Raw genomic sequence first — 12,201 nt, 5'->3', positions numbered from 1 at the left:
CCAAAGCTGCGCCCATCTGAAGCCAGGATCCAGGAGCTTCTTCTGGGTCTCCCACATGGGTGCAAGGGCCCAAGGACTTGGGCCATCTTCTACTGCTTTTCCAGGCCATAGCAGACAATGGGATTGGAAGTAGAGCAGCCGGGTCTTGAACCAGCACCCATATGGGCTGGCGCTTCAGGCCAGGGCATTAACCTGCTGGGCCACAGCACTGGCCCCAATAAACAATCTTAAAACACACACACACACACACACACACACACACACACACACACGATGCATTTGGGACAGGAGTTTTACCTGGAAGTTAAGATGCCCATGCCCACACTAGAATACCTTGGCTCAATGTCTGGCTCTGGCTCCTGACTCCAGCTTCTTGCTAATGCAGACCCTGGGAGGCAACAGGGATGGCTCAACAAACTGGGTTCCTGCAACCCCCAAGGGAGACCTGACTGAGTTCTAACTCATTGGCCCAGCCCAGTCCTGGCCATTGTGGGAGGCACAGGGGAGATAACTAGGAAACGGAAGTGCTTTCTATTCGTCTTTCTCTGCCTTCAAATATAAATCATTTCAAAAGATTAATTTTGATCCTTAATTAATATCATATACAAGAATTAACTCAAAATAGACTATAAACCTAAAGGAAAGATGGAAACCACAGTACTTCTACAAGGAAATACATGAGAAGTATTTGTGATTTTGGATCAGGCAAAAGTAAAATTAATATTACAAATAATTTTAATTAAATACAAATAAAATTATAAATAATGAAATTAATATGCTGGATGTCATCAAAATTAAAAACTTCTGCTTTTCAAAAGTCATTGTTTATAACATGTAAAAAAGTAGCTACAGACTCGGAGAGACTATTTCCAATCATGTATCTGGGTCTTTTCTAACTACATGAAGAATTCTCAAAACCCAGTAACAAGAACGCAGTCTAACCGAAAAAAAATGGGAAAATGTTTGAACTCAACAAAGAAGACATACAGGTGGAAAATAGATACAGAAAAAGATGGCTACACCATCGGCCATTGGTTGGCAAAGATGTGGAGGAGCAGGGAATCCCACTGCCAAGGAGAAGGTGAGATGGAGCCATCACTTTTTCCATGTATGGTGGTTTTCTTCTCGGCCGTCCCATTTGCTGGCACACAACTGTTCCTAGTAGTCTCTTAGGATCCTGTATGTCTGTGGTACCAACTTTCAGTCCTTCATTTCTGACTCATTTGCATTTTTGATCTTTTTTTCTTAATCTACTTAAAATTTCCCAAATTTGTTTATTTTTTCAAAGTCAACTCTTACTTCTTGTTCTCTATTGTTTCCTGTTTCCCAGTTTCTATTTCATTTACTTTGCCCCGATCTGTTATAAAGTTTAATTAATTAATTCAGTTGAAAGGGAGAGAGAGAGAGAGGAACCTTCAACTCACTGATTCACTCCTCAAATGCCTGCAACAGCCAAGTCTGGGCCAGGCTGAAGCCAGGAACCTGGAACTCCATCTGGATCTCCCATGTGGGTGCCGGGACCCAAGCACTTGGGCCATCTCCCACTGCTTTCCCAGGCCATAGCAGAGAGCTGGATGGAAAATGGAGCAGCCTGGATTTGAACCGGCACCCATATGGGATGCTGGCGCTTCAGTCCAGGGTTTTAACCCACTGTGCCTCAGCACCAGCCTCCTATTTAGTTCTGATCTTAATTTTTTCCTTCCTTTTGGCATCTTGGGTTTAATCTGTTCTTTTCCTAGTTGTCTAAGCTGTTAACATTAGGTTGTTTATTTGGGGTCTTTTTTTATGTATGTGTTTTGTCCTGTGAACTTCCCTTTTAGAACTGTTTCTGCTATATCCCATAAGCTCAGTATGTTGAGTTTCCATTTTCAATTTTATCAAGATATTTTTAGTTTCAATTTTAATTCCTTCGTTGACCATTGGGTGAATAATAACACATTTAATTTCCACAGATCTATGAGTATTTGGACATTCTTTTTATTATTGATTTCTAGTTTCATACCATTGTGGTCAGAAAAGATATTTGAATTCAATTATTGTCAATTTGTTCAGATTTGTAGTGTGGAGGTGGCACTGTGGTGCCATGTATTAAGCTATTGCTAGGGATGCCCACTTTCTTGGGGTCAGTGCTATGGCATAGTGGGTAAAGCTGCTGCCTGCAATGCCAGTATCGCATATGGGTGCTAGTTCGAGTCCAGGCTGCTCCACTTGCAGTCCACCTTTCTGCTACAGCCTGGGAAAGCAGTAGAGGATTCCCATGTCCTTGGGTCCCTGCACTCGTGTGGGAAACCCATAAGAAACTCCTGGCTCCTGGTTTCGGATCAGTGCAGCTCCCACTGTTGCAGCCATTTGGGGAGTGAACCAGTGGGTGGAAGATCTCTCTCTCTCTCTCTCTCTGTCTCTCCTTTTCTCTCTGTGTAACTCTGACTTTCAAGTAAATAAATAAATCTTTTTTAAAAAGAGAGAGAGAGAGGGAGAGAGAGAGAGAGAGAGAGAGAGAGAGAGAGAGAGAAAGGATGCCCACTTTCCATATCGGAAGGCCTGGTTTGACTGCCAGTTATTCTGTGCTTCCCACCCAACTTCTGAATACTAATGTACCTGGGAGGTGTTGAGTGATGGCCCAAGTACTTGGGTTCCTGCCACCCATGTGGGAGACAGGATGGAGTTCCTGGATCCTAGGTTCTGCATGGCTTGGCTCTGACCACTGTGGCCATTGTGGGATTGAGCCAGCAGATAGAAAAATAAACAAACGAATAAATAAATAAATAATCTTTTTTTTAAAGAAATAGTATTTCTGGGACCAGTGCTGTGGTGCAGTAGGTTAATCCTCTACAGTAATGACTGAGAATCTGTTTGGACTCCAGATAATGATAGATACTCCTAAGAGATAACATTTATTTTTCTATGGAATTCTTTTTTATGGAATAAAATTCTTTTTATGGAATAGAATTTCCTTAAGTTAATATTTTAATAATATGTAGATCTCTCTAAACTTACTGTTTTCCTTACAAATAATCACTTGATGGAGAAAGTGCGATTGAGTGGAAAGAAATGATGGGATGGAGAGAAATTCTTTACTTATTGGAATTCCAAAACACTGGCTTTTGTGGTAGTTAAATAGAGAAGAAAACCAATCTAAGTGAAATTCATATCACGATCTATGGTCTCCGTAAATTTAAATGGTTTTTCTTTTGTTATAAACCAAATAGACTGTGTCAGTGTGTGCACAAACACTGTATCTCCTGTACATACCATGTCATAAATGGTGCTGGTGGCTTCAAATGTCTGTTACACACAATTTGCAATAAGGCCAAGTGACCCCACTTTGTCCCATTCCCAGGAACTTGGTCATTATCTCTATATTACAGAAAGATGTCTATATTTCTTTCCTTAAGGGCATTTCATGGAGTTTAAGGGGAGGACCAGCCCTCTGTCTGGAGACCATCAGAATCTAAATGAGATTTAAAAAGCATGGACATCTATGCTACAGTATGGACGAACGCTGAGAACGTTATGCTAAGTGAAATAAGTCAGCCGCAGAAGGTGAAATGCTGTGTGAGTGCACTTCTCAGAGGCTCCTGGAGGAGTCAAGGTCAGAGACAGACAGAGGGTGCTGGTTGCCAGGAGCATGGGGGAGGGGACAGGGAGGGCTGCTTAGAGTGGACAGAGTTGCAGTTTGAAAAGATGAAGAAGTCTGGCAGTGGACGGTACTGACGCTGTACAATAAGGTGAATGTTCTTAATGCCACCGAAGTGGACATTTTAAAACAAAATTGTCAATTTTATGTCAGGTGTATTTTATAACATTTTTTTAAAAGAGGCCTTAACACAAATGACTGAAGGAAGTATGAAAATAAAGGAGACTTTGGAAAAAATACATAGTCAGTAGAAGCATTTTCCACTAGGAATGTATCCCCACCTCCACAAAAATTGTAATTTGATAAAAACATCCGTGGGTGATTCAGTCCATGGAGATCCCTAGAACACACTCTGTGCCAGTGCGGAAGGTATTCTCTGTGCTATAAGCTTTAGAATCTTGAAATCAGATCTGGACAGGATCTGACTTCAAGTCTGGAAAATAGTGATCTATATTATAAGACTTCTAACACGTTGAAATTAAAATCTGGTTAGTAACTTTTTAAAAAATATATAGAAGAAACATGCATTTTATCCCTGGTATCTGGCACATCTCTCCTGACGCCCACACTTCTACTGATAAGGATGTTTAATCTATATTTGAAAAATCCACCATAAAATTCCAGATCAGAATGGTTAAAATTGCCAACTGCAAGAAAACTTAATTAGAGTCACATACTAAAGACTTATCACAACACATGGAGCAGGGCAACAGGGACATCACTGTGCTGGCCTCACTTCTTTTACAAGGAGACACAATCATTTTCTTGGAATCTAAGGAGCCCACCATTGACAAGGTTAAAGATGGGAGTACAGAGCACAGACACAAATCAAAGTGGATTCTCTAGCAAAGTGTAGTCAGCATTGGGCCTTCCAGTGAAGGAATCCTTAGGATACTTGGTGCACTGGTGATTCTCGACTGTAGTGTGACATGATAGTGACAAAAGGACTTATGGCAGGCAGAGGGATGAGCGTGGAAATCCCTCTCCAAAATTCCATATCCAGAGAACACGGTGAGATAATCAGATGGCAGCCCAGATAAATCAGTCACAGTAATAAGTGAAGCTGGGGGCGATTCCCCTTTCAAAGGTAAAAACTCTTTAAAAAAGATTTTTTTTGACAGGCAGAGTTAGACAATGAGACAGAGACAGAGAGAAAGGTCTTCCCTCTGTTGGTTCACCCTCCAAATGGCCACTGCAGCCAGCACATCTGAAGCCAGGAGCCAGGTGCCTCCCCCTTCCCCCCGGTCTCCCATGCAGGTGCAGGATCCAAGCACTTGGGCCATCCTCCACTGCCTTCCCAGGCCACAGCAGAGAGCTGGACTGGAAGAGGAGTAACTGGGACAGAACCAGCACCCCAACCAGGACTAGAACCTGGTATGCTGGCACCGCAGGCAGAGGATTAGCCTAGTGAGTCCCAGTGCCAGCCTCAAAGGCAAAAACTCTTAAGTGGAAGTAGAAACCAAAACATAGTCATAAAAGATAAAATTAAGTGAAATGCTTCACAGTGAAAGAATGGTCAAAGAATCCAAGAGGCAAAATATCATCACAAAAAGGTATACAATTTCATTGGCAGAAGCACGCAGAGAGTCATTTTATACTAAGAGTTATGTCACAGAGAGATTTTATAGCAGTGTGCTTGTATGAGTGTTTCATAACACCAAACAATGACACAACAAAACACCTGCAGAAACATGGTTTGAAATACTAACATGTACTTCCAGGAATAAATAGCCATAGAATTAGAAAAAAAAAAGATTTATTTATTTGAAAGAGTTACAGAGAGAGAGAGAGAGAGAGAGAGAGAGAGAGAGAGAGAGATCTTCCATCTGCTGGTTTACTCCCCAAATGGCTACTACGGCTGGGGCTAGGCCAGGCCAATGCCAGGAGCCAGAAGCTTCTTCCAGGTGCCGCATGTGAGTGCAGGGGCCCAAGCACTTGTGCCATCTTCTGCTGCTTTCCCAGGCACATTAGCAAGGAGCTGGGTGGAAAGTAGAGCAGCCAGTATTCGAACCGGTGCCCATAGAGGATGCTGGCAATGTCTGTAGCAGCTTACCCCACTATGCTTAAACTATTCCAACAATGGAATATTTGAAGTACAACTTTGAATTGGAGGAAACAGTCGGGAGGAATAAGCTAAGCAAAACTTAAGCCTCCACTAGGCAGACACAGGCAGAGCCTGGATATCCTTCTGGGTGGTGTTGGCTGCTGGTGGGGGGTGGAGGGTTGGTTTTTTACAGTTGGAACCTGGTGGGAGCAGGTGTATCACTTCTCGGCCTTTTGGCTGAGATCAAGAGTGGAGAGCGGGTGATACTCCGAGTCTCTTGGTGGTATGTGGAACCTGCAGCTCCACCTGGCAGCAACAAGAATTAATGAAGTGAGGTGGGGCTTATCAGCAGGTCTCACACTGAGGTCCCCTGCTTTGGCCCTGCTGGCCCTTGCTGTCGCTGGGGGGCCCTGTGGTGAACAGAATCTTCACTCTCCCTGGGCAGTAACAAGAGAGACACTGGTCAGGGTGGTTGACCCTCCTGGTCACTCCTGCCCTTGTGCCAGTGAGGCCTCCTGGGGAGCTGAGCCTCTCCTGTCTGGTGTTAGTGAGTTCAGCAGTATGAGGGAGGAGAGGCACGGCTGGTGGGCAGTTCGCCTTCCTCCACCACTCCTGCCCTGAGTCTCCTCCCTGGTGTCAGGAGGGAGCGACATTCAGAACGAAGTTCATGTAAGTCAGTGTCTCATTCCACAGGGAAGAGCCTCACTTCTCATGCTTTTACCTGCTGTGAGGCCAGGGGCACGTCTGGGTGGTGTCTGTGGGCCCACCGGAAGCTGGATATATACGTTCTTCTGGTCCTGGTGCTACATCTCAACATGGGTCTGCCGACTGGAAAACAGAAGGTCACAGAGGATCCAGAGTCTCCCAGCACCCGAGATGTTCAGGATACAGTGGAAAATGCCGTGTCACACCAAGAACCAGGAAGATCTCAGGTTGAATGAAAGAGAGAGCTAAGATACCAACCCCCAAATGAGTCAGAGGCTGAACTCTGACTAGGATGTTAAAGCAGCCGACACAGCAATGCGGGGAACACATGAAAAAGGGGGAAATCCCAGCACAAGAGACAGAAGCTGTAGAACAATAACCCAGTGGAAATGACAGGACTAAAACACGCAGTAAGCTAAATAAACTTGCTGAGTGGGCCAGGTGGTCGAGTGGTGATGATGTAGGAAGGAGCTGGTGATCTCGAGGACCCGTCAGTAGAATGTAACCATCAGAACAACAGAGAGAAAATAGGCTGAAACAAAAGAAGAAAATCTCATGGCTCTGTGGTTTAATAAGGTAAATTTGTATAAGAATTATAGAAGGAGAGGAGAGGAAGTAGGATTGAAAACCTATCTAGGGGCCAGCGCTATGGCATAGCAGGTAAAGACGCAGTCTGCAGTGCCAGCATCCCATATGGATGCCGGTTCAAGTCCCGGATGCTCCACTTCCCATCCAGCTCTCTGCTATGGCCTAGGAATAGCAGTGGAAGATGGTCCGTGTCCTTGGGCCCCTGCACCTGCATGGGAGAGCTAGAAGAAGCTCTTGGCTCCTGGCTTCAGATAGGCTCAACTTTTTTGGGGGTCACGGAGGGGCGGGACCAGCAGGGGTGGGGGCGGGGGGCTGTGCCTGGCCCTGACAGAGCTTGCAGGAAGGCCCTGGGTGCTGCACGCCCCGCCCCACCCACCTGTCACCCACCCACCCATCCATCCATCACCCATCACCCACCCATCTGTCCACCCCGCCCCCGCCCCGCTGTGCGGACCACCCAGGCACCCTGGCTCAGCCCCCACCCTGGCCAGGACATTCAGGGGGTACCCTCCTGCTGCTGGAGGACCTCCCCCAGGTGAGGACACTTGCGCCAGCCTCCCTGCCCCAAGCCGCCTCTGGGGCCCTCAGCCCTGCCCCGTGGACCCCCGCCGCCTGCGGACCCCCCCCCCCATTGCCTGGCTCAGCCCCTCCCCACAGCGCGGCCTCTGTGGCCTTGCGTGGCTCCCTCACTTCCTCCCGCCCAGCCACTGCCATGGCCACTGCCCCGAGCCCCGTCCACCCCGTGCAAGCGGCCAAGCCGGGCCTGGCCGAGCTCAGAGACCCCCGAGAGTTCCTGGGTGCGACCCCTGGGGGCCGCTGCCCCCTCTGAGCGCCCGGGGAGGGGTGAACACCCGGCCACCCGGCCGCTGGCCTCGGAGACAGCCCGGCCAGAGGCGCCAACCGACTGTGTCCTCACTGGGGCCGGCTACTCATTCATTCATTCACTCATTCATTCATTCATTCACTCACTCACCTGCCCAGGAGCCCAGCCCAGCCCCTCTCCTCGAAGCGTCCAGGGCGGGGGCGGAAGAGGCGCCCATGTCCCCCGCCCAGCCCTGCCCCCCCCCCCCCCCGCCGACATTCCTGCCTGGCTCTGGGACACATTCCGTGGTTTGCAGCAGACTGGCCAGCTCCTCAGAGCCTCAGATGTGGCACAGTGGGCAGCGGCCGAGGGCCAGAAGATGGAGCGCCCCGACCCCCACCCCAGCGCCGGCACACAGCAGGGGAGACGGCGGGTGGCACTCAGACAGGCACGGGGACGCCCGCCTGCCTAAACCCGGACATGGCTTCCTAGGGCCCCGCCCAGCCACCCTCAGCTCCATCCCACCCCAGGGCCTTTGCACAGCTGCGTCCTCGGCCCCCAAACCTCAGACCCTCTGCCAGCGCCCACTCCCCAGCACCGGCCCCGTGCCCACGAGCCCCCGGCCTGGCTGCAGATTCATGGCAGAGCCTCCAGAGGGTCCGACCACGGCCGTCCCCACGTGCCCCTCTTGCAGTTCCGGCCTGGGCAGCAGCCTCACGGGGTGCAGGGGAGACCGAGGCTGGTGGTGGCTGGCACCTGTCCTTGGCCCCCCGCGCCTGCACTCTCGGCTCCTCCGTGGGCCCCCCCCCCCACGGAAGGGACAAAGCCACGGACGCGGCTCTCTCGGCCACACTGGCTACGGGTCCTGTTTTCCTGCCCCGGACCCCGGCCGGCCCAGTGTAGATGCTGCTCCTGCAGAAGCCGCGGCCCCGCTGGGCTCGGATGCCTCAGCCCTGCACAGCGAGGCCTGCATGAAACTGATGGGCACGTGACCCCTCTCAGGCCCCAGGGCGGCCAAGCTGTGCTGGGGGCCTGGTGGGGGGGTGACATGGCTCAGGGCTCCTGCCGAGGGCTGGGAAGGTGCGAGCACCCAGGTGCCCCCAGGCCGCACCTCTACTGGAACCCCCGCTGACGTGCGCCCCTGGCTCACTGGGGGAAGGGCATAACCGCCCCCTCTAACGGGAGCCTGGACCTCTGCTGTCGGGCCAACCTGCCCCCCCCCCCCAGCTCTGCTCCAGCCATGCTGGCCTCCTGGCTCCGTGCTGCCTCAGGGCCTTTGCACTGGCCCTGTCCTCAGCCATCAATAAACCACTGTCCACGCATCACTGGTATTTTATCAGCCTGGTTCCAAAACACGAGGTAGCACTCTCCTTGGACCATGTCCACCTCATACAGGCAGCCCCGCATGCACACCGGCTCGATGGGCACCAGCTCCTGCATCGCGGGCTCGTGCCTCGCCGCACAGGGGCAGAAGCCACTCCAGGTGCGGTCCTCGTCGTCTTCCTCTCCGGAACTGGAGGCTGGGCAGCACACATGGTCGCCATCCGGGCCCTTGGCCCTGGGCCCGCCCCGGTGGCCTGCGGCAGGGTCCGGAGGCGAGCTCGATGCGGAGCGAGTCGTGGCCGATGAAAGGCTTCCAGGTCCTCTTGTCCTCCCTGTAGAACCAGCGCACCTCCTCCCGGCCCAGCTCCGTCACCACCTTGTAGGGATGCCGGGCGGCAGGGCCGCTGGGCCGCGCGCGCTTCCCCTCCCCGGACCCGTCCCCCACCCCACCCCGAGTTCGCCGGGCCGGTGGCGGCGGCGGCAGCGGCGGCGGAAGCGACTGGTGCAGAGATGAGGCGCCGCCGCTCTCGCCCTAGCTGAAGTAGTGCAGCGACGAGCCCGACTGGGCCGAGCTGAAGTCATAGTTCTCTTCACTGAGGCAGGGGTCCAGCGCCAGGTGGGGGTCGTGGTCCTCGGTGCTCTGGGCTCCGCGGGGAGATGCGGCCGGCATAGTTCATGCTGTGGAGACGCCGCTGGCGGTCCGGCCGTGTCCCCCAGCGCTTCGCCACGCCACACATCCAACGCCCTCTACACCGGGATTTTTAAATCTTTCAAATCCCGAACAGGGCTGCGGCGGGGGGCGGCGGCGGCGGCTCCACCTCCTAGGAGGCGGGCAGCCGCCACAGCCGCGTTCGGCGGCCACCCCCTTTGTCGTGATTTAATTCTTTTGAAGATTTTTTTCCTTCGAAAAACTGAGAATATTTCTCAAAGAAAACTGAGGACGAAAATAAAGATCATTGGGGCCGGAACCGTGGCTCACTTGGTTACTCCTCCGCCGGCATCCCATATGGGCTCTGGGTTCTAGTCTCAGTTGATCCTCTGCCAACCCAGATTTCTTCTGTGGTCAGGGAGGGTAGTGGAGGATGCCCCAAGTACTTCGGCCCCTGCACACTCCTGGGAGACCAGGAGGAAGCACCTGGCTCCTGGCTTGGGATCTGTGCAGCTCCGGCCTTAGCGCCCATTTGGGGGGTAAACCAATGGAAGGAAGACCTTTCTCTCTGTATCTCTCTCACTCTCTGTAACTCTACCTGTCAAGTAAATAATGAAAATGAAAAAAAAAAAAAAAAAGAAAAGAAAGATCATTCACATTGCTGATTAAAAAAGAAAAGATGAACTGTTAATTACATTTTGGAGTTGTCACATTTTTGGAATTGCGTTGATTAATATAAGACAACTGGAGCGTGGAGACCCATCAATGAAGGAGGCGCTAGCCCAGCGATGCAACTGGTGACTTCTCTGCATCTGACACTGAGAGGAGCTGCTGGTCTGCACTTAACCTAGGCTCACAGCCGCTGACTGGCAGAGTCAGAAGGGCGCAGGTGGGGACTCCTTGCATTCTGGCGTCCTGTTTATTGGCTCTGTGACCTCAGGCACCTTGGCTGACCTCTCTGAGCCTTGGTTTCTTTCTACGCAAAATAAGGACAATCTAGCTCACAGAGCTGTAGTGAGGATGAAACCACGGGAGACATGCATGATACCGTGTTTGTAGCAGTTGCACAAAGAACTGTTACAAAGAAGCACCCCTCTTCCTGCTTTCTGCAGAGCCTGCCTGGGTAGAATTTCTCTGCTCTGAGGATCACACAAACAGGAAGAGCAACACATAAACAGAAATACAGCTCACCAGAGGACTGAGTGCTGGTCGCTCTTGTCCCGATTGTCAGTTATGCCAAAAGACTTGAAGAATGTGCACTGCCAAGTACAAAAACAGCCCTCAGTACTGCAGGATTCTCTAGTGGGAAGGACATGTCTGTCTTTGGGCGCACTAACAGAAACTGCCCTCTGTTAAACGTGGGCATAACCACTTGCAGAACCAGTCATAGGATTCATTCACCTTGTGTCGGGACAGAATCTTTGACAGCTGTTTGAATTGTTATCAAGCTGCCTTTCTGTATATTTTTGAAGACTATTGAATTACACATTTTGTAACTTGAGACTGATTCACTGAAATAAGTCACTGTGTAGAAAGAAAAATAAATTTTGGTGTTAGAACCAACCATATGGTTTCTGGGGCCGGTGATGTGATGCAGAGGGCTAAGTCTCCTCCTGTGGCACTGGCATCTCATATGGACACTGGTTCATGTCCCAGCTGCCCCTCTTCCAATTCAGCTTTCTGCTATGGCCTGGGAGGACAGTAGAAGATGGCCTAAGACCTTGGAACCCTGCACCCACATGGGAGACCCCGAGGAAGCTCCTGGCTCCTGGCTTCATATTGACTCAGCTCTGACCGAGCTCTCATTTGGGGAGTGAACCAGGGGATGGAGGACCTCTCTGTCTGTAACTTTGCCTCTCAAATAAATAAATAAAATATTTTCATTTTAAGAAAAAAAAAAGCACAGTAACAGCCAACTGCAGACTCATCCACGGGCCCTTCCAATGCAGCATGGGTGGGAATTTGGTCACTATCTGCTATCTCTCACAGACTATTCACAGAAAGGAAATAAATGCGAAATTCTAGGTCATTGCTTTGGAAAAGAGAATACTTTATGCAATCAATTCACAAAAGAAACTTACATTTGAATATTAAATTCTGTTATAAAAACACTGCTATTCATGTAAGTTATTATTATATTTGCAAACTCGCCATCTTAGCCTCAGGAAAGCAAGCTAATCAATTCTCAAGTCATTTCCAAAGCCTTAAAGTCCAGGTCATTAGAGTAACCAGGAAGAACAGGGTCAGATAGGGACCATTTTAAATGTGTGCCCAGAGAATTGTTGGCTATTTACATTGTGCATATCTCATTTATATCTTACCTTATACCCTGTAATTATGGGAGGCCTTAGCTAGAGGTCTTCACTATTTTTTAAAATCCTTTACATTAGTCAGTAGTAATTTAAGTAGATATAATCTCCAATAAACTGAGTTTGATTTCCTGAGCAAAGATG

General features: G+C 50.0%; 1 pseudogene; it reads right to left on the bottom strand.

Moving 5' to 3' along the window:
- The window catches only part of LOC138850340 (sorting nexin-7-like), a 415,797-nt pseudogene that overhangs the window by 290,157 nt on the left and 113,439 nt on the right, over positions 1-12,201 (bottom strand).

The sequence above is a fragment of the Oryctolagus cuniculus genome, chromosome 7 (assembly GCF_964237555.1).
Source record: "Oryctolagus cuniculus chromosome 7, mOryCun1.1, whole genome shotgun sequence".
Classification (NCBI taxonomy): domain Eukaryota; kingdom Metazoa; phylum Chordata; class Mammalia; order Lagomorpha; family Leporidae; genus Oryctolagus; species Oryctolagus cuniculus.
This window is presented reverse-complemented; position numbering and strand designations above follow the sequence as displayed.